Source organism: Pristiophorus japonicus, chromosome 1 (assembly GCF_044704955.1).
Source record: "Pristiophorus japonicus isolate sPriJap1 chromosome 1, sPriJap1.hap1, whole genome shotgun sequence".
In the NCBI taxonomy this organism is placed as follows: Eukaryota; Metazoa; Chordata; class Chondrichthyes; family Pristiophoridae; genus Pristiophorus; species Pristiophorus japonicus.
In genome coordinates, this window is record NC_091977.1 from 288,056,800 (window position 1) to 288,080,985 (window position 24,186).

The following is a 24,186-nucleotide window of genomic DNA, read 5'->3' on the forward strand; positions in this document are numbered from 1 at the left end:
GCCCAGGGGCAGCATTGGCCAGTCCACACTGCGATATGTGTGTGCACTCGGTCCGTGCAGCAGAGCAGGTCTCCAGTCGTCCTAGTTAACCCTTGCCACTGGATAAAGGCCTAGCTCTGTCGAGACCATTTGATGGCTAATGTGCAACGGTCACCACACGTTAAAAAAATCCACGCACAGGCATCTTACTCCCTTCAATTGGAGTTCAGGACTGGAACATCAGGTCCTTCATTGAAACATCTGTGAACTCATGTGGAAGCAAGTCATCCTCGTTCGAGGGACCGCCTATGATGATGATGATGATCATTATAGTGATTATGGGTTACAAACAGCAAGCCACGCATTCTCTGTGAATGTCAAGCATTCTCTTGCGGTCAATCAATATTTCAAAATGTGGGAATGTTCATTCAGAAGTTGCAACTGGTTGAGTCTCTTTATGAAATCCCAACTATCCAGTCTTTGGCCCTCCATTCACTATGACATTTCTGCTGCCACCCCTGCTCAACCGCACCCTCACCACTACCTTTGATACCCTTGTCCCCAGTAAAACCATTACTCTCTCTCACCTTGGTCATTCCCCCTGGTACAGCCCTCATCTTCGCTCCCTCAAGTCCAAGGAGTGCGGATTTGAATGGATGTGGCAGACAACTGGTTCAGCCTTTCACTGCCAGATCTGGCTCGACCACATAAAGCACTATCGGGTCCTATTCTTGTCTGCCAAAACTGCTCACTATTCCAGATTCATTCGGAATGTAAAGATAATGCCCGACTACTATTCTCTACTGCTAACCGTCTTCTTAAATCTCTCTCCCTTGTCTCCACCACACTCATCACCAACAATAAGTATGAGGAGCTCATGGTCTTCTTTGTCTTAAAGATTGAGACCATCCGATCAGCTGCCTCTGCGAGTTCCCTTCCTTCCCCAAACCACCGGGCCAAACTAATTCTGAGGTTCCAAACTGTCCTAGCCCTGAACTTGCATCTTTCTCCAATTTCTCTCTGATCTCCCCTCTTGACCTCTCTAAGCTCATCTTGTCCATGAGACCCCTTCCTGCTCCCTTGACCCTATTCACACTAAACTGCTGACCACCCAACTTCCTTTTCTGGCTCCCATGAAGGCCGACATTGTTAATGGTTCTGTCTCCTCAGGTACTGTCCCCCTCTCCTTCAAATCTGCTGTCATCACCCCTCTCCTCAAAAAAACAACCCTTGACTCCACTGTGCTTGCCAGCTACCATCCCATCTCCAACATCCCTTCCCGCTCCAAATTCCTTGAACATGTTGTCGCCTCCAAAATCTGTGCCCATCTTTCCCGGAACTCCATGTCTGAATCCCGCCAATCCGGTTTCCACAGCTCTCATCAAATTCACAAATGACATCCTTTATGACTGTGATAAAGGTAAACTATCCCTCTTCATCCTTCTCAACCTGCCTGTAGCCTTTGACACGATTGCCCACTCCATCATCATTCAGTTGGGTGTGACTGCACTCACCTGGTTCCATTCTTATCTATCCAATCATAGCCAGAAAATCACCTGCAATGGCTTGTCTTCCCATTCCTACATCGTTACCTCTGGTGTCCCCCAAGAATCTATCCTTGGCCCCTCCTATTTCTTATCTAAATGCTGCCCCTTGGTGAATTCATCCGAAAACATGGCGTCAGCTTCCACATGAACGCTGACGACACCCAGCTCTACCTCAGCACCACTTCTCTCAACTGCTTGTCTGACATCCAGTACTGGATGAGCAGGAATTTTCTCCAATTAAATATTGGGAAGACTGTAACCATTGTCTTTGGTCCCCGCCACATACTGCGTTCCCTAGCCACTGACTCCATCCCTCTCCCGAGCATCTGTGAGGCTGAACCAGACTGTTTGCAAACTTGGTGTCATATTTGACCTTGAAATGAGTTTTCGACCACATATCCGCGGCATAACTAAAACCGCCTATTTCCACCTCCATAACATTGCCCATCTCCGCCCCTGCTTCATGCACATCTGCTGCTGAAACCCTCAACCATGCCTTTGTTACCTCTAGACTTGTCTACTACAATGCACTCCTGGCTGGTTTCCCACATTCTAGCCTATGTAACTTTGAGTTTAGCGAACTAAGAGAGAGATTAAAAAGCAGGACCTCAAGGTAGTAATCTCCGGATTACTCCCGTTGCCACAAGCTAGTGAGTACAGAAATAGGAGGAGCAGATGAACGCGTGGCTGGAGAGATGGTGCAGGTTGGAGGGCTTTAGATTCCAGAGGCATTAGGACCGCTTCTAGGGGAGGTGGGAACTGTACAAGCCGGACAGGTTGCACCTCAACAGAGCCGGGACCAATATCCTCGTGGGGCGGGGGAGGAGGGGTGGGGGTTGTGCTGTTGGAGAGGGTTTAAACTAGCTTGGCAAGAGGATGGGAACCTGAGAATAGATTAATTATGGATGGAAGTAAAGCTGGAATTGGAAAGCAAGAATATAGGAAGTGAATTTGAAGGACAGAGGAAACAAGGGCTAGAAAGTAGTCAACAAGAAGGTCTGGCTGTACTAAATGGTATATACTTCAATGCAAGGAACATAGAGAATAAGACAGATGAGCTGAGATCACAGGTAGACATTTGGGGGTATGATATTATGGCTATTACAAAGACATGGCTAAGAGATGGGCAGGTATGGCAGCTCCACATTCCTGGATATAGGATTTTCAGATGGGATGGAGGGGGTTAAGAAAGGTGGTGGGTTTGCGGTATTGATTAAAGAAACTATTACAGCTGTGAGGAGGAATGATATGTTAGAGGGATCATCAAACGAGCCCATAAGGGTAAAACTAAACAAAAAAGGGATGATCACATTGCTGGGTGTGTACTATGGACCACCAAAACACTGGGAGGGAGATAGAAGAGCAAATATGTGGGCAAATTTCTGAGAAGAGCAAACACTACAGGGCAGTAATAGTACAGGATTTCAACTATCCTAATATTAACTGGGACAAAATTAGTGTAAAGGCTATGGAGGGGGCGGAATTCCTAAAATGCATTCAAGAGAACTTTTTTAGTCAGTATGTAGCAAGCCCAATAAGGGAGGGGGCAGTTCTGGATTTTGTTTTAGGGAATGAAGCTTTGCAGGTGGAGGGGTATCAGTGGGAGAGCATTTAGGTGCGAGTGACCATAATTCAGTTAGATTTAAGGTAGTTATGGAAAGGGACAAGAAAAGACCAGGATTAAAAGCTCTAACTTGGGGAAAAGCCAACTTTGCTAAGCTGAGAGGTGATTTTGCCATAGTGGACTGGAAACAGCTGCTTGAAGGTAAATCAGTGTCAGAGCAGTGGGAGGCATTCAAGGAGGAGATTCGCATTGTTCAGGCCAAATATATGCCCATAAAGAAAAATTATGGGACTAAAAAATCGAGAGACCCCTGGATGTCAAGGGACATACAGGGTAGGATAAAGAAAACAAGGGAAGCTTATTACAGATACCGAGGATTAAATACTGCAGAAACTCCAGGGGTGAAATTAAAAGAGATATTAGGAAAGCAAGAGAGGGCATGAAAAATTCTAGGCATGTAAAATCAAGGAAAACCCAAAGATGTTTTATAAATATATTAAGAGCAAGAGGATAACTAAAGAAAGGGTAGGGCCTATAAGAGACCATGAGGGTAATCTGTGTGTGGAGGCAAAAGATGTGGATATGGTTCTTAATGAATACTTTGCGTCTGTTTTCATAAAAGAGAGGGGCGCTGCAGACATCGAGGAGGAGGAGTGTGAAATATTAGATGAAATAAACATAGTAAGAGAGGAGGTATTAAAGGGTTTAACAGCTTTCATAGTGGATAAGTCCCCAGGCCCGGATGAAATGTATCGCAGGCTGTTAAGCGAAGCAAAAGTGGAAATAGCAGAGGCTTTGACTATCATTTTCCAAACCGATCTGGATTCACATGTGGTGCCAGAGGACTTGAGGACTGCTAATGAGGTACCTTTTTTTAAGAAGGGAGAAAGGGATAGACTGAGTAATTATAGGCCAGTCAGCCTAGCCTCAGTAGTGGGAAAATTATTGGAAAAAATCCTGAAGGACAGGATAAATCTACATTTAGAAAGACACAAATTAATCAGGGACAGTCAGCATGGATTTGTTAAGGGAAGATCATGCCTGACTAACTTGATTGAATTTTTCGAGGAGGTAAGCAGGAGAGTCGATGAGGGCAGTGAGTATGATATAGTATATATGGATTTAAGCAAAGCTTTTGTTAAGGTCCCAATGGCAGACTGGTCATGAAAGTAAAGCCCATGGGATGCAGGGCAAAGTTGCAAGTTGGATCCAAAATTGGTTCAGAGGCAGGAGGCAAAGGATAATGATTGATGGATGTTTTTGTGACTGGAAGGATTTTTCCAGTGGGCTTCCGCAGGGCTCACTACTCAGTCCATTGCTTTTTGTGGTATACAATAATGATCTAGACTTGAATATCGGGGTACGATTAAGAAGATTGCAGATGATAACAAAATAGGCTGTGTGGTTGATAATGAAGAAGATAGCTGCAGACTGCAGGAAGATATAAATCAACTGGTCAGGTGGGCAAAACAGAGGCAAATGGAATTTAATACAGAGAAGTTTGAGTTAATGCATTTGAGGAGGGCTAAAAAGGAAAGGGAATACACATTAAATGGTAGGACACTGAGAAGTGTAGAAGAACAAAGGGACCTTGGAATTCAAATCCATAGATCCCTGAAGGTAGCAGGCCAGGTAGATAAGGTGGTTAAGAAGGCATACAGAAGGCTTGCCTTTATTAGCCGAGACATAGAATATAAGAGCAGGGGTGTTATGCTTTCATATATAAAACACTAGTTCAGCCACAGCTGGAGTATTGCATGCAGTTCTGGTCACCGCATTACAGGAAGGACGTGGTTGCACTGGAGAGGGTACAGAAGACATTTATGAGGATGTTGCCAGGAGTGGAGAATCTTAGCTTTGAGGTCAGATTGGATAGGCTGGGTTTATTTCCTTTGAACAGTGGAGACTGAAGGGAGACCTCATTGAGGAATATAAAATTATGTGGGGCCTTGATATAGTGGAAAAGGCCTATTTCCCTTAGCAGAGGGGTCAACAACCAGGGGGCATAAATTTAAAGTAATTGGTAGAAGGTTTAGAGGGGAATTGAGGGGAAATTTGTACACGCAGAGGGTTGTGAGGGTCTGGAACTCACTGCCTGAAAGGGTTGTAGAGACAGAAACCCTCACCACATTTAAAAAGTACTTGGATGTGCACTTGAACTGCAGTGACCTTCAGGGTTATGGACCTAGAGCTGGAAAGTGGGATATCTGCATTCCTCAAATTCTGCCCTCTTGAGCATTCCTGATTATAATCAGTCAACCATTGGTGGCTGTGCCTTCAACTGCCTAGGCCCGAAGCTCTGGAACTCGCTCCCTAAACCTCTCCGCCTTTGTATCTCTTTATCCTCCTTGAAAGTGCTCCTTAAAACCTACCTCTTCAGCCCTAATTTCTCCTTATGTGGCTCGGTGTCAAATTTTTATCTTATAACGCTCCTGTGAAGCGCCTTGGGACGTTTTACTATGTTAAAGTCGCTATATAAATATAAGTTGTTGTTGTTGTTGTTGGTATTCAATTAAGCTTCATGCTCAGGGATAACTGTGGGGATAAAGCAAAACCCAAATCCCACCCCAAGAGAGGGGCAGAGTTCCGCTGGAAATAATTGTTGGGGACATTTCAAACACAGAAAAGACATGGATAAGTTTAATGATATAGTTGTTAGTTATATATGGCTAATGCATTTATTATTTTATAATCTTGGCTCCACCTCCTAGAGGGAAAATCTAATTTCAGCATGGGGGTAGGGAATTGGGGCAGAATATGTTTGCACCAGGACCTCCTGTCTGCCCTTCCCATTTCAAGTGGTTTATCTGGGGGATTTCCCACACTTCCCCATGAATTACACCTCGTGTACCACTGGACAAGCACAACAGAAGGTACCCCACCGTTCTCTCACTTTTAGACCCTCCTTAAAGACCACCTCTTTAACCAAGTTTTTCATCACCCCTCCTAATATGTCTTTCTTTGGCTTGGCATCAGTTTTTCCTGATGCCTCTGTGAAGCACCCTGGAATATTTTCTATGTTAAAGGTGCTATATAAATATAAGTTGTTTCTGTTTATAAACTTCTGATTCCTGTTTGGTAGCTTTAATTCCTCTTTGGCACATTTTGATTGGTACTTTTCGTAGCTGCTTTCTACTTGACATTACTCAGTTCCCTATATGTTGAATAATGTTGCTTTTTATGAATATTATCTTTGAACCATTCAGGTAGAAGCATGACATGGAATTTGAATATGTGACACATCGCTGCGTGATATTTTGAGGTGTGATAGATGCGTGCTATACGCAGACTTTTATTTCTATAAATTAAAAGGGCACTGTTTTTGATTGAGGAAGGTGAAGAGTTAAATAAGAACATAAGAATTAGCAGCAGGAGTAGGCCATTCTTCCCTTCGAGCCTGCTTCACTATTCAATAAGATCATGGCTGATCTTCTACCTCAATTCCACTTTCCTGCACTGTCCCCCTATCCCTTGGTCCTCTTAGTATCCAAAAATCTAGCGATCTGTGCCTTGAATATACTCAGCGACTGAGGATCCACAGTCTCAGGGGTAGAAAATTCCAAAGATTCCCCATCTTCTGAGTGAAGAAATTTCTCTTCATCTCAGTCCTAAATGGCCGACCCCTTATTCTGAGACTGTGACCCCTAATTCTAGACTACCCAGCCTGGGGAAACATCCTCCCTGCATCTACCCTGTCAAGCCCTTATACGTGTCAATGAGATCCCCGCTCATTCTTCTAAATTCTAGGGAATATAGGCATAATCTACTCAGTTTCTCCTCATAAGACAATTTCCCCATCCCAGAAATCAGTCTAGTGAACCTTTGCTGCACTTCCTCTAAGGCAAGTATATCCTTCCTTAGGTAAGGAGACCAAAACTGTCTTTATGTTCTTATGTTAAAATATTCCAGATATGATATCACCAAGGCCCTGTATACTTCTTTACCCTTATACTCCAATCCTTTTGTAATAAAGGCGAACATACCATTTTCTTTCCTAATTGCTTGCTTTACCTGCATGACAACTTTCAGTGATTCATGTCTTCTCCTTCTTCTTAGGCATTCCCTTGAATCGAGGATGACTTGTTTCCATGCCAAAAGGGGATAAGTTCACAGATGTTTCAAAGAAGGACCTAATATTTCAGGTCCCAAACTGCATATTGAAGGGCGGAAGATGCCAGTGTGTGGATTTTTTTAACGTGTGGTGGTCGTTGCACACCAGCCACCACACGGGCTTAACAGAGCTTGGACTTGGTCCAGTGGCAAGGATTAACCAAGACGACTGGAAACCAGCTCTGCTGTACGGACCTAGTGCGCACACATATCGCAGTGTGGGCTGGCCCGTGCTGCCCCTGGGCCCATGCCTCTTTTGGGTCATGAACTCACACCTCTCCTGGGTCCCAATCATGTCACTGTGTAATCTCTCACCGCACCTTTGCCCCAACCTCACCGTACCTGCTTCACCTGCCCATGCTCTAATCAGTGACCTGGGTTATCGTGACATCTAATCCAGTCGCCCTCTTCACGTCATGGCCTTGCTGCACCAGCTCCCACTGCTCCCTGGGGTGGTATGCTCCTTTTAAGGCCCCGACCTGCCGCAGATGTTTCCTCGCAGATCAGGACTGCCACGTGATTCATGTACAAGGACTCCTAGGTGCCTCTGAACATCTTTGGGGCCGAAATTGCCACTCTCCTTAAGGCCTGTTGCAACCAGAAATCAGCGGCCATGCTGTGAGTGCAATGGCCGCCGGTTTCTTGTGTAATGGCCGGCATTTTTAAAATTTTGCTCCTGCGGTATCCTGGTGGTGACCCACTCCACCCCACTGCTTCGCTGCTGCCGATCCGTCCTAAGTGCGTCATCAGATGTTCTCACCCGATGTCGAAATTCTGCTAAAGAAATCTTGCTCCCACCACGCGGTGCCAAAAACAGCTTTTTTTGCCGGTGCACTGAGCTTGGAGTCCTTCTAAAACGGTGGTGCAGCTCCTATTAAAGGGGAGGACCGACTGCCGCTGCCGTCATGGTTTTTTTTTTCCGCCGACTGCCATGTTGGGCCAACAATTATGCCCCCAGGTTTGTCCAGGCCGTTAACAGGCAGCCTGGCACCGCCGAAACACTCCCTGCTGCCCCAGTGGACCAAACTTAAAGAATCACACAGGCTCCCCTTTAAGTGAAGGGGAGAGCCGTAGTGATGCGGCACTATGATGACATCATCAGCTCTACGCTGATGACTGACAGCGGTGGCCATTCTGCCCACCCCGAAATTCCGGCCCTCTAGACGGCGAACTTTCGCGCTCTGCCACACTTTCACCCCCATTATGACCGACTTTTAGTCCTTTGGGAAAAAAAAAGCCAAAGGTCAGAATTTTGCTCAAGAGGCCGCCACATCTACCGTACCAGTAAAAACACAAGAAACAGGGTAGGTGCGCCCTGTTTCCAACAGTGGGCAATTTCAGCCCCCAAAACTTCCCAATCTCTCACCATTTAAAAATATTCTACTTTACTATTTTTTCTACCGAAGTGGATAACTTCACATTTGTCTACATTATATTCCATTGCCATGTTCTTACCCACACACATAATCTTTTCAGCCTCTTTGCGTTCTCCTCACAACTTACTTTCCCACCTAGCTTTGTATTGTCAGCAAACCTGGATGCATTGCACTCAGTCAACTCATCCAAATCATTGATATTAATTCTAAATAGCTGTGCCCCAAGTACTAATTCTTTGCGGCACCCCACTAGTTACAATCTACCAACCTGAAAATGAAGGGTTTATTCCTACTCTCTGTTTTCCATCTGTTAACCAATCCTCAATCCATGCTGGTATATTACCCCCAATTCCATGAGCACTAATCTTGTGTAATAGCCTCTTGTGTGGCAACTTATCCAATGTTTTTTGAAAATCTAAATACACTACACTTATGATATAATATAGTTTAAAGTAAAGAGCAGCCATATGGGATGAATCACTTGTCTTTTAAAATATATTCTCATTGAAATCAAACACTATCTGATCCGTTTATAAATAACCATTCATGTGTTGAGCTTTCATTTTCAGATGTTGTACTTTTGAATTTGTATTGGGCCACATATTTGAAAAAGTATGGCTATAATGAACAATCTAATGAGATCCATGCTTTACAACAAGTACATTCTTCTGCTACACCACAGAACAAGAATAGTCAAATGGTTCTTGATACATATGCTTATCACTATAATAAATCACATGTGGCCCATTGCTGGAGCTGATCACCTTGTGACTTTTAGGTTTAATGTAAACTCCAAAAGTGAGCACTGCAGGAGGAGCCTGCTTTATATAGGGAGGCACTACGAGGTGCAGTAATGTGTGCCTCCCGGGCTTTCCCCATCTGTTGGCCGCTACATGTAATTACATGGTACAAAGCATTGTATAGAGCATGGCTGTAAATACATCACAACACTTCCCCCCAAGTCTTAGATGCGGTTTGCAGGTCGAGCCTGACCGGGGGTCTGCGCTCTCTGGTTGAGTGTCTGAGTTGGACGCTGGGTGTGGGCGGCCTGACCGGAGTGTTGTGGCCTTGCGGTGCTGCGGCTCTGGTCGGACTGTCCGGTGCGACGGGTTCTGTCTCTTGGTGAACCGCTGGTTCTGTTGCTTGTGGTTGGAAGTCGATGTCACTGTAGTTATCCAGTGGTTCTGGATCATCGGTGAACCTCAATTTGGTTTGATCGATGTGCTTCTTGCAGGTTGGGCCATTAGTGAGTCTTACCACGAATACCCTACTCCTCTCTTTAGCTACGACAGTGCCTGCGAGCCACTTGGGGCCCGTACCAAAGTTCAGCACGAAAGCAGGGTCATCGACATTGATACAACGCGTTACAGAGTTGTGGTCATGATATGTACATTGCTTAAGATGCTGGCTTTCGACAATCTCACTTAAAACCGGGTGCACGAGGGACAACCTTGTTTTGAGGGTAGTCTTCATGAGGAGTTTGGCGGGCGGAACCCCTGTGAGTGAATGGGGCCTCGTCCGATATGCAAGCAGAACGCGAGACAGACGGGTCTACAAGGAGCCTTCCGTCACTCGCTACATACCCTGCTTTATGGTCTGTACTGCCTGTTCAGCTTGGCCATTGGAGGCTGGTTTGAACGGGGCCGACCTGACATGATTTATGCTGTTACTGCACATAAATTCTCAAAATTTGGAACTCGTAAAGCATGGTCCATTGTCACTAACAAGGACATTGGGCAGGCCATGGATGGCGATCATTGTCCGAAGGCTCTCTATTGTGGCGGTGGATGTGCTGGACGACATTATAACACATTCGGTCCATTTTGAATAAGCATCAATTACAACTAGGAACATCTTTCCTCGAAAGGGACCCGCGTAGTCTACGTGGATACGAGATCAGGGTTTGGAGGGCCAGGACCACAGGCTCAGGGGGGCTTCCCTGGGTGCATTGCTGAGTTGCGCACACATGTTGCAGCGGTGTACACACGACTCTAAGTCTGCTTTGATGCCGGGCCACCACACGTGCGATCTTGCAAAGGCTTTCATCATTACGATGCCGGGGTGTGTGCTACGGAGATCCTTGACAAATAAATCTATGCCCTTCTTGGGCAGGACTACGCGATTTCCCCACAAAATGCAGTCAGCCTGGACGGATAGCTCATCCTTACGCCAGTGAAACGGCTTAAAATCGCCATGCATCTCTCCATACGTGGTTGCCCAGTTTCCACTTAATATACAGTTTTTCACCTGGGACAGCAGTGGGTCTTGGCTGGTTTAGATTCTTATCTGGTGCACCGTGACGGGTGACCCTTCGCCCTCAGAGGCTTCCATGGCCATGACCAGTTCCACGGGCTGCTCTGCTTCACCTTCGGAGGTGGCGAGCGAGAGCCGGCTGAGCACATCTGCGCAGTTATCAGTGCCTGGTCTGTGGCGGATCGTGTAGCCGTAAGCGGACAGCGTTAATGCCCACCTCTGAATGTGAGCTGAGGCGTTAGTGTTAATGCCTTTGCTCTCAGAGAATAGCAATGTGAGCGGCTTGTGGTCAGCTTCTAGTTCGAACCGCCAGCCAAATAGGTACTGGTGCATCTTTTTTAACCACGTACACACAAGCTAGGGTCTCCCTTTCGACCAGGCTGTACCCTCTTTCAGCCTTGGAAAGGCTGCGGGACACATACGCTACAGGTTGGAGCTTACCCGACACGTTCGCTTGCTGAAGCACACACCCGATCCCATAGGATGACGCATCTCACGCTAAAACAAGATGCCTACAGGGATCATACAACACCAGTAGTTTGTTTGAGCACAATATGTTTCTGGCCTTCTCGAAGGCAGTTTCTTGATTTTTACCCCAGACCCAGTCATCACCCTTACGGAGCAATACATGTAATGGTTCAAGCAAAGTGTTCAGCCCAGGCAGAAAGTTACCAAAGTAGTTCAGTAGTCCTAGGAACGAGCGCAGCTCCATCGTGTTGCGTGGTCTCGGGGCCTTCTGGATCGCCTCCAGAAGTCTGAGAGAGTCTGAGGGTCTGATGCCATCTGCTGCGATTCTCCTTCCGAGGAATTCCACCTCTGGTGCCAAGAAGATGCATTTGGTTCGTTTCAACCTGAGACCTACTCGATTTAGTCGGCATAGCACCTCTTCCAGGTTATGGAGGGTTCATCAGTGTCGTGTCCGATGATCAAGATGTCGTCTTGGAAGACGACTGTTTCCAGGACAGATTTCAGCAGGCTCTCCATGTTTCATTGGAAGATCGCAGCCGCTGAACGAATCCTGAAGGGGCACCGGGTGTATACAAACAGCGCTTGTGTGTGTTTATGCACGTCAGCATCTTGGACAATTCCGCCAGCTCCTGGGTCATGTACGCCGAGGTGAAGTCCAATTTCGAAAACAGCTTTCCACCCGTCAGGGTCGCGAACAAATCCTCCACCTTGGGTCGTGGCTACTGGTCCTGCAACAATATTCAGTTTATGGTTACTCCACAGATTCTAATTGTCCCATCACTTTTAATAACGGGGACAATGGGACTGGCCCAGTCATTAAATTCCACTGGCGATATGATGCCTTCGCGCTGAAGCCGATCTAGCTCGACTTCTACTTTCTCCTGCATCATGTAAAGGACTGCTCTGGTCTTGTGATGAATGGCTCTCGCGTCTGGGCTGAGGTGAATTGTCACATTGGCTCCTGTGAAGTTGCCGATGCCAAGCTGGAAAAGTGACGGAAACTTGTCTAAGACCTGCGCACACGTGGCTTTCTCCACCGACGATAAATCTTTTACATCGCCTCATTTCCAGTTAAAGTTCCATAGCCAGCTTCTGCCAAGCAGCGTGGGCTTGTTACCAGGAACAATGCATAGTGGCAATTTATGCACAGAACCATCATACAGCACCTGAACCATTGCACTTCCAAGGACCAGGATAATCTCTCTGGTGTAGGTGCGCAGCTTCACGTCGATTGGGCTCAGCTTGGGCCTGTGTGCCTTGTTTGTCCATAACTTCTTGAAGGCCTTCTGGCTCATGATCGATTGGCTCGCACCCATGTCCAGTTCCATCGGTACCGGTATGCCGTTCAGTTTAACGTTCATCATAATCGTGGGACTCTTGTTGGTAAAGGTCTGCACTTCATGCATGTGCACCTTATGTACCTCTTCCTCCTCGGTCATCTCTGCACGATCCTCAGGATCTATGCTTGACCTCCCATTCTCCGCTACATATCGAGTTGTAGCATGTTTACACATTCGGAGGTGCCCCATCATTGAGCAATTCTTGCAGACATGTTGTTTGAACTTGCACTGGTTTGCTCGATGAGCCCCTCCACAACGCCAACAGCTTGCTGATGGACTTGCATTCTCAGGTACTGATCTCTTCACATTAGTCCATTGTTGTGGTGAGTGAGTCATCTCAGGTCGAGCAGAGGTCGCATTAGCCCAACTGAGGGCACCTCTCCTGTCTGCCGAAGAATTTAGCTTATTCATGGTGTTTGGCCCCGGGTGATTCCGAAGTTGTGAGTAGAGTAGCTTTGTTTCTTCCTCTCTGGCAATGTATGCCTGAGCAATTAGGGAGGCTTTGGCTAGGTCCAAGTCTTCCTCCGCTAGCAATTTGCGATAAATCGCTTCGTGCCCGATTCCCAAAACAAAGAAGTCTCTTAACATTTCTTCAAGAACTGACCCGAACTTGCATGGCCCCGCAAGACGCCTGAGCTCAGCGATGAATGCTGCCATGTCTTGGCCTACTCCACGCCGGTGGGTGTAGAAACGGTACCTCACCATGAGCGCACTGCATTTCGGCTTTAGGTGATTTCGAACTAGCTCGCACAGTTCTTCGTAACTTTTCTCAGTGGGTTTCGTCGGGGCCAGTATGTCCTTGATCAGTGCGTATGTCCGTGATCCGCAGACTGTGAGGAGGACGGCCCTGCGTTTGCTGGCATTTGCGGCTCCCTCTAAGTCTTTCACGACAAAGCATTGATCCAGCTGGTCAATGAAGTCATCCCAGTCTTCCCCGACGCAATATCGCTCGATGTAGTCAACGGTGGCCATAGCTGCGTGTTAGTATCCTATTCTCGTCACCAGTTGATACATATGATTATCACTATAATAAATCACATGTGCCCCATGCTGGAGCTGGTCACCTTGTGACCTTTAGGTTTAATGTAAGCTCCAAAAGTGAGCACTGCAGGGGGAGCCTGCTTTATATAGGGAGGCAGCACGAGGTGCAGTAATGTGTGCCTCCCGGGTCAGTGTTCGCAATATATCGTGCCTTGTCATTGCCAGCTGAACACCGCTTGGTCCCGGGTGCCTCTTCCTGATCAACGCAGGTTCATCCCCCTCCACAACAATGGACGGATCCAGCAGGTCAGGATATAAGTCCTCCTCCTCCTCCTCCTCCTCCTCCTCCACCTGGAGGTGAGGAAAGTGCTCTTGTTCCTGGGAATCCTGGGAATCCTCGTGTTCCTCCTCTTCCTCCTCCGAGGTAGTTGGTGGAGGTGCAGGGGATGGCTGCAGTGTCTCGAGCTTCTCAGGTTGACCTTAAAAACACGAATGACATTTTTAAAGAACTTATTAGAAATATAGAAACATAGAAAATAGGTGCAGGAGCAGGCCATTCAGCCCTTCTAGCCTGCACCGCCATTCAATGAGTTCATGGCTGAACATGAAACTTCAGTACCCCCTTCCTGCTTTCTCGCCATACCCCTTGATCCCCCGAGTAGTAAGGACTTCATCTAACTCCCTTTTGAATATATTTAGTGAATTAGCCTCAACTACTTTCTGTGGTAGAGAATTCCACAGGTTCACCACTCTCTGGGTGAAGAAGTTTCTCCTCATCTCGGTCCTAAATGGCTTACCCCTTATCCTTAGACTGTGACCCCTGGTTCTGGACTTCCCCAACATTGGGAACATTCTTCCTGCATCTAACCTGTCTAAACCCGTCAGAATTTTAAACGTTTCTATGAGGTCCCCTCTCATTCTTCTGAACTCCAGTGAATACAAGCCCAGTTGATCCAGTCTTTCTTGATATGTCAGTCCCGCCATCCCAGGAATCAGTCTGGTGAACCTTTGCTGCACTCCCTCAATAGCAAGAATGTCCTTCCTCAAGTTAGGAGACCAAAACTGTACACAATACTCCAGGTGTGGCCTCACCAAGGCCCTGTACAACTGTAGCAACACCTCCCTGCCCCTGTACTGAAATCCCCTCGCTATGAAGGCCAACATGCCATTTGCTTTCTTAACCGCCTACTGTACCTGCATGCCAACCTTCAATGACTGATGTACCATGACACCCAGGTCTCGTTGCACCTTCCATTTTCCAAATCTGTCACCATTCAGATAATAGTCTGTCTCTCTGTTTTTACCACAAAAGTGGATAACCTCACATTTATCCACATTATACTTCATCTGCCATTCATTTGCCCACTCACCTAACCTATCCAAGTCACCCTGCAGCCTCATAGCATCCTCCTCGCAGCTCACACTGCCACCCAACTTAGTGTCATCCGCAAATTTGGAGATACTACATTTAATCCCCTTGTCTAAATCATTAATGTACAATGTAAACAGCTGGGGCCCCAGCACAGAACCTTGCGGTACCCCACTAGTCACTGCCTGCCATTCTGAAAAGTACCCATTTACTCTTACTCTTTGCTTCTTGTCTGACAACCAGTTCTCAATCCACATCAGCACACTACCCCCAATCCCATGTGCTTTAACTTTGCACATTAATCTCTTGTGTGGGACCTTGTCGAAAGCCTTCTGAAAGTCCAAATATACCACATCAACTGGTTCTCCTTTGTCCACTTTACTGGAAACATCCTCAAAAAATTAGAACATAACGGTGAACAATACCAAGAGATGTTACATATCAATACTTTACACTACCCCAGAAAGCTGTATTGGCCACATCCTCTGCTTCTTGTGCACAAGGGTTGCATACATTCATGCATGCATGACCTGACATGACATCATTAGTATATCATGAGTACATCACAAGTATATTGCATATTGCATTATAATTACAGGGCATTACATCAGTGACTTATTTAAGTTTTTAATACTGTTTTTAATACTGTTTATACATTACGCAGTGTACATTACTCACGAGACACAAGGCTGGGTTCGGCCAGACCATGGATGGTGGCCGAACGATTGTCATGGCCAACCAGCACGGCCGCACATGATTCAATTTCCGATAAAGTTTGGAGTTGAGCAGAGCCACGCCCCATCCACCTTTGCTCTGACCGGTTAATAGATATCTTCTTCTACAAATGAGAAGAGAGCATGGTATAGCATAAGCTAATGGACTTGGTAGTATTTTGAGGTCACAACAGTTTAAAATGTCACATGCTGTTGCTTCAGATCACTATCCGGATCTTAACATGGTTTACGTAATACATTTAAGAATGACAAACTTAAATTCAATGCAGGAAATTCAATGCTCTAATCAAAATTTGCATGCATCAGTAAAATGTTACCGTTAAAATATAAAATATAAAATGCAACTTACTCTTGCTACCGCCACCAAGCTATTCCAGCGTTTTCAGCATTGGTCAGGCCCCCTCGCCTCATAGGATGCAAACGTTACCACGTCTGCAATCTCCACCGATATTTTTCTGTAGACACAAGGTGGAGGTTTTCCATGCACACCCCGTGTCAAGTTGGCCCACCTGGCATGTACCTCGTTCACCAGGGCCTCGTTCGCCTCATCACTAAAGGATTTTGCCGTTTTCCTCTCGGAATCGCACTCTGATGCCATTTTAAACATTACTTACCTTACTAATATTTATTTATTTTTACTGTCGTTAAATTTATTGCAATTATATTTCTCCAAATACTTCAAAACTAGCCAATTTCCTCTCCTCCTCCACTCTGTCTTGCTCCTCTCTCTCTATTGCTACTTCCTCTCTCTCTCTCTACTCCTCCCTCTGCCTTCTGAGCATGTGTGATGACCCCTGACCTCCCGAAACATGGTAAAACCAGTCGGCTGAAAAAATTCTCACACATGCGCACAAGGTCGTTGCTAGGGAAGCTTTTGACTTCCTTTATTGGTGGGCGAATGTGACTTCGCCGAAAAATCAGATCGCCCATTCCACATCAGCTGAGTGGCTGAGTGGAAAATCGCAAAAAAAAAGGGCCATGTACCAGTGATCAGTAAGGTTGGGCCCTCCTATATCGCTGGAACAAGGTCCATTTTTGGGGGCGATGGCCACCTAGTGGAAAGTCTAGCCCTTGGGATTTTATATTCATAACCACAGCTGGTCTCCTAATAATCCCTAGATCTATTCATTGAGAAAAGTCCAAGAAATGCAGGATAATGCAGTGGGGGCCGAGATCTGATGTAGCAGGTCTCCATCCACTTTTTTTCTCCACAGTTCCTGGGAACTGAGTGTAGTCGAGGCATTTCAAGACATAATTTAGCTCTTGGATGTTGAATGGAGATACTGGGAAGTTGTTTAATATTTATCCTTCCATCTGGGAAGGATATTTATGATCTACGAAGTAGAGCTAGAAGTTGATTGGTGTTCATCCAGTAGATTAGAAAGTTCCTGTTTTCTTGCGCTTGCATCTGAATCCAAGACATAGTCAACATCTTCGCTGAGGCATACGAAAGCATGGGCCTTACACTAAACATCTGTAAGACAAAGGTCCTCCACCAACCTGACCCCATCACACAGCACTGCCCCCCCCAGTCATCAAGATCCAATGTGCGGCCCTGGACAACATGGACCACTTTCCATACCTCGGGAGCTATTATCAGCAAGGGCAGACATCGATGACAAGGTTCAACACCGCCTCCAGTGTGCCATCGCAGCCTTCGGCCGCTTAAGGAAAAGAGTGTTCGCAGGATCAGGCCCTCAAATTTGCCACCAAACGCATGGTCTACAGGGCTATAATGATACCCGCCCTCCTGTATGGCTCAGAGGCGTTGACCAAATACATCAGGCACCTCAAATTGCTGGAGAAATACCACCAACGATGTCTCCGCAAGATCCTGCAAATCCCTTGGGAGGACAGATGCACCAAAGTTAGTGTCCTCGATCAGGCCAACATCTGAAGCATCGAAGCACTGACCACACTCGAGCAGCTCTGTTGGATGGGCCACATTGTTCATATGCCTGACACAAGACTCCCAAAGCAAGCGTTCTACTCCGGAACTCCTATACTGCAAGCGCACCTGGGAGTCCCTGGCCAAAGAGTGCACTAAGTGACGGAAGAGCATCTGTGAAGGCGTTGAGCCGAGAGCATGCAGAAAGCAAGTGTAGGCAGCGGAAGGAGGGTGCGACAAATCAGACTCCCCACCCAGCTTTTCCTTCAATAACTGTCTGTCCCACCTGTGACAGAGACATTAATTCCCGTATTGGACTGGTCAGTCACCTAAGAACTCACTTTTAGAGTGGAAACAAGTCTTCTTCGATTTCAAGGGACTGCCTATGATGATGAAAACAACCGATACAGTATATTGCAGACTATCAGGAAATACTGCTGAACTGTTCTTAATTGTGGATAACCCTGTAATGAAAATGCAAGGTGTATATTTATTTTAAGTGATTTTAGATAGAGTAAACTCAAATTAATAATAGCTTCTGGCAGCTATGGGACCAAGTTTCAGCCTGAGTTGCTCCTGTTTTTTTGGAGCAACTGGTTTAGAATGGAGTATCTTAAAAATTGCAATTCTCGGCATTTAGTTTGCTCCAGTTCTAGTCAGTTAGAACAGTTTCAGTTTGGAACAGATTTTTTTTTCGAAAGGAGACATGTCCGGCCACTTACGCCTGTTTTGAAAGTTTAGGCAGTGAAAACATACTCCAAACTAACTTCGAATGGAGCAAGTGTAGATTTTTGTACGCTCAGAAAAACCTTGTCTACACTTTAGAAAATCAGGCGTAGGTTACAAATCAGGCAAAGGGAATGGGGAGGGGGGTGTTTAAAGGGAAGTTTACAAACATTAAATATTTCAGTTTTACAAATAAAGAGCCATCATCAATAATAAATGATAAATACATCAATAAATCAACCAATAAATCAATAAAAAAAAATTAAAAAAAAAAAAAATCAAGAAATAAAACATTTTCTCCTTACCGCCTGCAGCACCGGGAGTCCTCCAACAGTGTGCTGGGATGGCCCCCCACCCCCAGTGTGTCTCTGTCAGTGTCTCTATCTCTCTGTCTGTCTGTGTGTGTGTCTCTCACTCTCTGTCTATCAGTGTCAGTGTTTCTGACAACGAGGAGAGGGGGGTGGGGGAGGGGGAGAAGGCGGGTGGGGGGGAGAGGGGGAGGAAGGTAGAGTGGGGTGGGGGAGGGGGGAGGTGGAGGGTTTGGGGGGTGGGAGGAGGGGGAGAGGGGAGGGAGGGAGGGAAGGAGAGCGGAGGAAAGGAGAGGGGAGACAGGGAGGAAAGGAGAGGGGAGACAGGGAGGGAAGGAGAGGAGAGGGGAGGGGAAGGAGAGGGGAGGGGAGGGAGGGAGGAAGGAGAGGGGAGGGAGGGAGGAAGGAAGGAGAGGGGAGGGAGGGAAGGAGAGGGGAGGGGAGGGAGGGAGAGAAGAAGGCTGAACGGCCGGGCCCAAGAACTCCGGGCTGGATTTACAGGTAAGTGGCGTCGGGTCTTGGGTCTCGGGTCCAGGGGGATGGTTGCGGAGATCTGGGGGGGGCGCGGAGATCGGGGGGGGGGAGAGTCGCTGAAATCAGGGGGGGTCGCGGAGATCGGGGGGGAGACGCGGAGGTCGGGGTGGTGGGGGGAAGAGTCGCGGAGGTCGGGCGGGGGGAGAGTCGCGGAGGTCGGGGGGAAGAGTCGAGGAGGTCGGGGCGGGGGGGGAGAGAGTCGCAGAGGTCGGGGAGGGTGGGGGGAGAGAGTCGTGCAGGTCTGCAGGGGAGATTCAGGGAGATCGGGGGGGGGCAGGGGAGAGAGTCGCGGAGGTCTGCGGGGGAGAGTCGCAGAGGTCGGGGCGGGGGGGGAGAGAGTCGCAGAGGTCGGGGGGGTGGGAAAGAGAGTCGTGGAGGTCGGGGTTGGTAGGGGAGTGGAGGTTGGGTCGCCGGGCCGGGGGGAAGCGGATGTCGGGTCACCAGGGGGGAGCGGAGATCGGGTCACCGGGGGGGGGGGGGGCGGGAAACAGAGGTCGGGTCGCCGGGGCGGGGTGGGGAGAGCGGGGGCCGGGTCCGGTCCGGGTGCGGCAGTCAAGTCGGGGTCCGGTCCGGTCGGGTGGGAGGTGAGCCTTATTCTCGCAGCCCCAGTGAGGCCATTCGGCCAGGGCTAGGGGCTGCGTGCTTTGGGCCCCCCCACAGTTTTGGGCGCCTGGAGCTACTGCACATGCGCGCCCACTGTAGTGCGCATGTGCAAAGGTCCCAGCACTGTTTTCAGCGCAGGGACCTAGCTCCGCACCCCACAGCTCATGCTGCGCCGCGCCCAGCTCCAGAGGCCCTGCAGGGAGCCGGAGAATAGGTGAGTTTTTTTTAGGCGCACTTTGTGGCGTGAACGGCGACACTTGGGCCCAATGTTTTTAGAAGGCATCTGTGAGGATGCCGCTGTTCGATAGCCAAGTAACTTTGCAAGTGGAAAATACACTTGTTCTTATCTGAATCCATGATCGGATCAGCCATGATCGTATTGAATGGCGGAGCGGGCTCAAGGGGCCGTGTGGTGAATCCTGTTCCTATTTCTTATGTTCTTATGTTCTTATAACTGGCTACATGCAGTTTGACCTCTGCACTGCATTCCATGTTGCTTGCATCCTTGGGATAAAAGATGTGATTTCCACTTATTGAGAGGTATCATAAGACCATAAAAATTAAGAGTAGGAGTAGATCATTTGGCCCCTCGAGCCTGCTCCGCCATTCAATAAGATCATGGCTGATCTTCTACCTCAACTCCACTTTCCTGCACTCTCCCCATATCCCTTGATTCCCTTAATATCCCAAAATCTATCGATCTCTGGCTTGAATATATTCAACGACTGAGCATCCACAGCCCTCTGGGGTAGAGAATTCCAAAGATTCACCACCCTCTGTGTGAAGAAATTTCTCCTCATCTCAGTCCTAAATGGTCGACCTCTGATTTTGAAACTGTGACCCCTGGTTCTAGACACCCCAGCCAGAGGAAACATCCTCCCTGCATCTACCCTGTCAATCCCTGTAAGAATTTTGTATGTTTCAATGAGGTCACCTCTCATTCTTCTAAACCCAAACTCAGTTCAAGCCATTGCTATTTTGTCTGCCTAAATACTAAAATTTTAAGGATGTTGATTATGTGCCCACTTCAAAAGAAGTAAAATGAAAGACCTGCTATATAATTTGTTGTGATACATTAGTTTCTATGTAAATAAATGACTGTGGTTTGGTAATATGTTACTTTTCTGCCTGCTGAGAAGAACATGGTGACCATCTACATACTCTGGAGTAAATGATTTAAACAACTCATGGTTAATTTTAAAACTTAGTCCAAGCTAAACCATAGGTAAGAGAGTTAAGTTACAAAATAGAATGCAAGAACTATAACTTGCCAGAGAGTGACGGACAATGTAGATTTTATAAGTTTTTAAAGGGAAAGTGTTCCTTAGTTGTCCCATATTTCGGCAAGGAAACTGCTTTATTTGCCTACAGGTAAATCAGTTTATTGCAGTATTTTTTATAAGTGTACACCTGTATAAATCTCTGACTTCTGCTTATACTATGTAAGATACAACTAGAATCTGTGACAATGTTCTGACCACTGACCAGACTGTGGCTACAAGAGCAGGTCAGAGGCTAGGTATTTTGTGGTGAGTGTCTCACCTCCTGACTCCCCAAAGACTTTCCACCATCTACAAGGCACAATTCAGGAGTGTGATAGAATTGCCTGGATGAGTTCAGCTCCAACAACACTCAAGAAACCCAATACCATCCAGGACAATGCAGCCCACTTGATTGGCACCCCATCCACCACCTTAAACATTCACTCTCACCACCACCGGCACACCGTGGCTGCAGTATGTACCATCTACAAGATGCACTGCAGCAACTCGTCAAGGCTTCTTCTACAGCACCTCTGAAACTCGCGACCTCTGTCAACTAGAAAGACAAGGGCAGCAGGCATATGGGAGCACCATCACCTCCAAGTTTCCCTCCAATTTACACATCATCCTGACTTGGAAGTATATCGCCATTCCTTTATTGTCGCTGAGTCAAAATCCTGGAACTCACTCCCACACAGACTGCAGAGGTTCAAGAAGGCGGCTCACCACCACCTTCACAAGGACAATTAGGGACAGCCAATAAATGCTGGCCTTGCCAGTGACGTCCACATCTCATGAATGAATATAAAGAAAATAAAGTGCCTTTGTAAGCAATTTTGATCCTAGCCCAATTGCAGAACAGACGGTTCGAATTGCCCCGGCCTTACGAAAGTTCTAGACCTAGGAATTATTATTCAAGTGTAAATGAAATGAGTCACGGACAGGAATGCTTCGATAAAAAATCGTATTTATATTTATTTGGTCTAACATACACTGGCTAAAACATGCACTACTAAACAAAATCACTATCTCTGTGAAGAATAAAATCCAGGTTACAAATAACATACATACAGTACAAAAATGAGACCTAGTAACACGCAGTAATTCCCTGGTGGATTCTAACCCTACCCCTACCACTGAATTACCCTCCCCAGAATAGCACTGAAAAGTTTAACTTCTGAGAAAACCCTGAGCCCTTACCCAGCTTGCCTGGGATACCTGGTTACTGGCTTGGGACATTCTCGATCATGCTCACCACCACACACAGCCGGTTTCCTTTCTTTAGCTCAGCTGTGGGAAGTCACTGCCTGGTCTTCAGTCTCGGTGGCTTCTTCTGTGGTCCTGCAGCCCCTTCCTCTGGTATATCAATCCTGGTATAGTGAGAGCAAGAGGGAGAGAGAGAGAGGGCTCTCTCTAGATACAAGCTGCAAGCTGCAAGCTTCAACCTTTACTTCAAGCTCCAAGCTTCAAGTTAAAAATCAAGTGGATAAGACCCTGTCTTTATGGGAGTTTTGCTACCCCTATCTTTCCCACCAATCTTTAAAATCCCTTTGTTTCTAAGCACAGGTACTGAATCAGTGATGGGCCATCCAACCCATGTGTATTGGACTGATGGCCCTTAATCTGGGAATCTCTGAGTCTTTGTGTTGGGAAAACTCCGGCTCCTCTTTGGCTGGCCAGGCTAGTGGGTTCATTGTCCTGTTTTTTCTTCTGAGATGGAGGTGAAAAGTGCTTTTGCATATTAGAGTGGCTTTGTCAATGCGCCCGCCCCCCCACCTTCCTGGCCGACAGCTCTTTTGTCAATATTCGTGGCCTCCTTCCTTTAGCTGTGACTGGTGGGCAAACCCGTTCTGAATGACTGACAGTTCTTTTGTCACAGCTAACTGCCATGCAGTTTTAACAAAATCAGCTTTTTCACATATCTGTGCAGGGTGACCCCATAAAATCCACGAAATATTCGACTGAGTCCATTCTTTAAGCAGTAACTTTGTGATCTCTTCACCTTCTTGCAGTGGAAGTTTACATGTGTTTGGGTAGCCTTATTTAGGCAAAGGTACTTTTTAATAAATCTAAGTCTTTTAAAAAATTTGTTTCAGGATGTGGGCATCTCTGGCAAGGCCAGCATTTATTGGCCATCCTTGAGAAGATGGTGGTGAGCCACCTTTTTGAACTACTGCAGTCCTTGTGTTGAAGGAACTCCCACAGTGCTGTTAGGGATGGAGTTTTGGGATTTTGGCTCAGCAGCGATGAAGGAACAGCGATATATTTCCAAGTCAGGATGATGTGTAACTTGAAGGGGAACTTGCAGGTGATGGTGCTCCTATAAGCCTGCTGCCCTTGTCCTTCTAGGTGGTAGAGGTCACGGGTTTGGGAGGTGCTGCCGAACATGCCTTGGTGAGTTGCTGCAGTGCATCTTGTAGTTGGGCTCTGTGGGCTCTGTGTATATTAATCAATGTGGGAGTCAAGAGTGATGGGGAGCAGGCAGGGAAGTGAAGTTGAGGCCAAGATCAGATCAGCCATGATCTTATTGAATGATGGAGCAGGCTCGAGGGGCCAAATGATCAATCCTGCTCCTATTTCTTATGTTCTTATGCTTTATGTTGATGATTGGAAGATCCTCACGGTTGTAGGTGTGTCTCTGGATGGTGTTTCTTAACATTCCACATCTCCTTATAGTCAGGCTTAGAATTTCAAATCTCAGGCAGCGATACTACCTGTTTACTTTCCAAGGTTCACCAACCACATGACATTGGCGCGGGGTTCAGAGTGGTACAACAATTGATTATGAACCGTGAAGAGCTGGGCGCATGCTTTCCAGTTCCAGTCTTTGACTTTACTGGGAAAATGTTACCTTCTTTGTCAAGAGGGCTGCTTTTAGCTGCCTCAGAAAATATGTTGGTCTCACAACAAAGGATGAATGACAAGTCAGAGTGGTTGGTGGCCTCTGTGCTGTGAGTGATCAGGCGAAGTGATCAACCACAAAAAACTGACCACAAAGCCTGCCTTTGGCTCTGTGTGACTGACAATCGGACAGACCCAACAGCAGGTAATATGGCCAATGAGTCATTGCCTCAGCAGTTGAAGTCATTATCAAAGGGACGTTAGAGCATGCTGGATATCCATCCATTAAACATAGTCCACAAA